Source organism: Choloepus didactylus, chromosome 17, assembly GCF_015220235.1.
Source record: "Choloepus didactylus isolate mChoDid1 chromosome 17, mChoDid1.pri, whole genome shotgun sequence".
Classification (NCBI taxonomy): Eukaryota; Metazoa; Chordata; class Mammalia; order Pilosa; family Megalonychidae; genus Choloepus; species Choloepus didactylus.
Genome location: NC_051323.1, coordinates 65,254,740 through 65,257,923, shown reverse-complemented (window position 1 = coordinate 65,257,923; position 3,184 = coordinate 65,254,740).

Below are 3,184 nucleotides of genomic sequence, written 5' to 3'. Positions count from 1 at the left end.
CCCATTTTATGGTATTTGTTTTAGTAGCTGGGAAACTAAAACAAATGAGTTTCAGATTAGCCTTCAGCTTTGATTTTCCAAATTTATCCCAATTGCTGGCACACTCATGGTTGAATAAATAAATGAACCAAAAGACAGATTTTACTTTGATTTTCATAACCATCCTTATGAGGTTGGTGGAACAGATATTATTTTTTTTTACTTTACTGAAGAACATGATTCTATAATATTTATATTATATTGTAATTACTGTATTTTTTTCAGAAAAAGCAATAACTGAAGCTTATTTGTAGCACACTTTATAGTTACAATACATTTCAAGTCAGGAGTTATTTAAAAGTACCTTGTAAGGCAGGAAGAGAATAGTGATTATCTCTGTTCAGCAGATAAGAAACCAAAAGTTCAGAGAAGTTAAACCTTCTCCAGATCACATTGCTAATTGGTTGCTACGACTTGAAAATCAGGTCTCTTTCTCTCTAGCCTACTGTTCTTTGGCTTCTCCTGACATAGTAAATATTGTCAGACAGGAGGGGCAGCGTCTGAATGTTTTCATGGACAGGACAGAAGCGCCTGTCGTGTGGATGATGGACCCTCTGTGCTCCGTTCCTTGTCTGGAGCACTCAGTGCATGGTGTAGGTAACGTGCATTGAAAGCAGGCACAGCCAGGGTGTTCGGAGGGTAATGGGGATGGCAGCTTGGAGCAGCTCACAGAGTACTTTTCCTGATCCTGCTAAAGGCACTTTGGTAAATCCATTTAAAAGCAGGACGACTTGACAGCCGTGATCTCCATTATCCTGCCATGAGGAGATCCCTTCCACCTTCTCTTATCTAGAATGGTGCAGAGCTCTATGGGGACAAAACGGAAGAAGAGGGAAGGACAGAAGAGGGGCCTTTATCTCCTGCAGGTCCAGGACTGAATATAATTAAGCCCTTCCTGGTCCCCACCCTGCAGGAGAGTCAGAGCTCTAAGCATTTGGGAATATTTTGATTAACAAAAGCACCATGTAATTTTTACTAGTGTTCTGTTCTTTCATATGGCTACATCTTGGGGAATTTTTGAATCTGTTAAAAAAAAATAAAACAAAACCCATTTCCTAAAAAGTTAGTAGTGAACCTAATGGTTAGGCTCAGTACACTTTTCTTCCTGTCACTCTCTTGCTGGCCAGTTGGATGAACACAACACTTTGGCGTGAACTTTCTACATAGGTGTCCAATCCTAGGCACAATGCAAAGGCTTGAGATACTGGACATAATATTTTTTAATTTTTTCAAATGAAAATCATACTGCAGAATGAAGTTTCAGGCTGGAAACCTATATGGAATGTCACAAAATTAATCAGTTATTTTAATTCATGATATAGTTACTTTACTTTTGTTTTGCAGATTATAAAAAAGTTACCTGATTATTTTTAAGTTTTTGGTTAATATAATTAGTTTACAATCTGTGTTTCTGTTTCTTAGTCCAAATTGAAGGCAACAGAAATGGGGTGGTTGATTTTGTGACATCCTACATAATTCCATACTTTTCTGATTGAGAACACAAACATATCCCTTCCCTTTTCTGCTTGATGGGACACACAATGAAATGCCAAAACTCTGAATCCATTTACCACAAAGAGCAATCAAAAACGCCATTATTCAAACCTCAAAAAATATTTTTTTGTGTGTGGAAATCAAGGCCTCTCATTTATTATCTCTGACTTTGCAGAAGAATGAAATGTTGGGATAAATGTTGTACCTAGAATTAAAGGTGAAACATTATTTTCTGCATACCATTACTGTTAATATAACTGATTATTCCGTTCATCATTCTTAGCATTTGATATTAGACTGCATATGAATTTTGCTAGGTAGAGGAGTTGGCACAAGGTTGGGAATGGGGTGATGGTTGGTCCAATGATTTATATACTGAAAGCTTGAACACATCTTTAATTTTTTAGTTTCCTTCTTCATGTGTAATACGAGCAAACTCTATTTTACCTTAAATGCCTTTGGAGATTTTCTTTCTAGTGAAAAGTTCAGGGTGTGTAGTAGGCATGAAGAGCTGTACTTTCAGGAGGGGCTGAGTGGCATATGAGAAAGAATGCAGCTTCTGGAGCCAGTGGGTGACCTGGGCTAACACCCTGGAAAGAGGGTGCAAGAACCTCCACATGACGATGGAGTTTTCCCCAAATACATCCTTTGAAACACCAGGCAGTTTTTTTGTTGTTGTTGGTTTTTTTTATTAAATTCAGTTTTATTGAGATACATTCACACACCATACAATCATCCATGGTATACAATCAACTGTCCACAGTATGATAACATGGTTATGCGTTCATCACCACAATCTATCTCTGAACATTTTCCTTACATCAGAAAGAACCAGAACAAGAATAAAAAATAAAAGTGAAAAAAGAACACCCAAATCATCCCCCCATCCCACCCCATTTGTCCTTTAGTTTTTATCCCCATTTTTCTACTCATCCATACACTAGATAAAGGGGGTGTGATCCATAAGGTCTTAAGGTCTTCACAATCACACTGTCACCCCTTGTAATCTACATTATTATATAATTGTCTTCAGGAGTCCAGACTGCTGGGTTGGAGTTTGGTAGTTTCAGGTATTTACTTCTAGCTATTCCAATACATTAAAGCCTAAGAGGTGTTATCTATATAGTGCATAAGAATGTCCACCAGAGTGACCTCTCGACTCCATTTGAAATCTCTCAGCCACTGAAACTATTTCGTCTCATTTTGCATCCCCCTTTTGGTCAAGAAGATACTCTCAGTCCCACGATGCCGGGTCCACATTCATCCCCGGGAGTCATATTCTCAGGCAGTTTTTAAAAAACGTGTATATGCTGAGACACCAAAGTAAAATCTGTGGGAAACTCCTGAGGCTGGAGAGAAAGACAGAGAGAGAGAGAGACAGAGCTAGATAGCTGGATAGACAGATAGATAGAAGGAAAATGGCAGCCCCAGTGCTCCTTTCTCTCTTCCTTAGTGTTCTCAGTCCACAAACAAATAATCAAACAAACCCCAGCAGCCCCCGCTCAGCCAAGGCAGAACCAATGGGGTAAGAAGGTAAGACAACTTAATGACCCACAGTTTCCTCTGAGCCCTCACACCCAACACAAGGCAAATAAAATCAAGGGACAGAAGCTCCCAAAGGAAGGCAGTGCCTGTGACCCTGAGGGGGGTC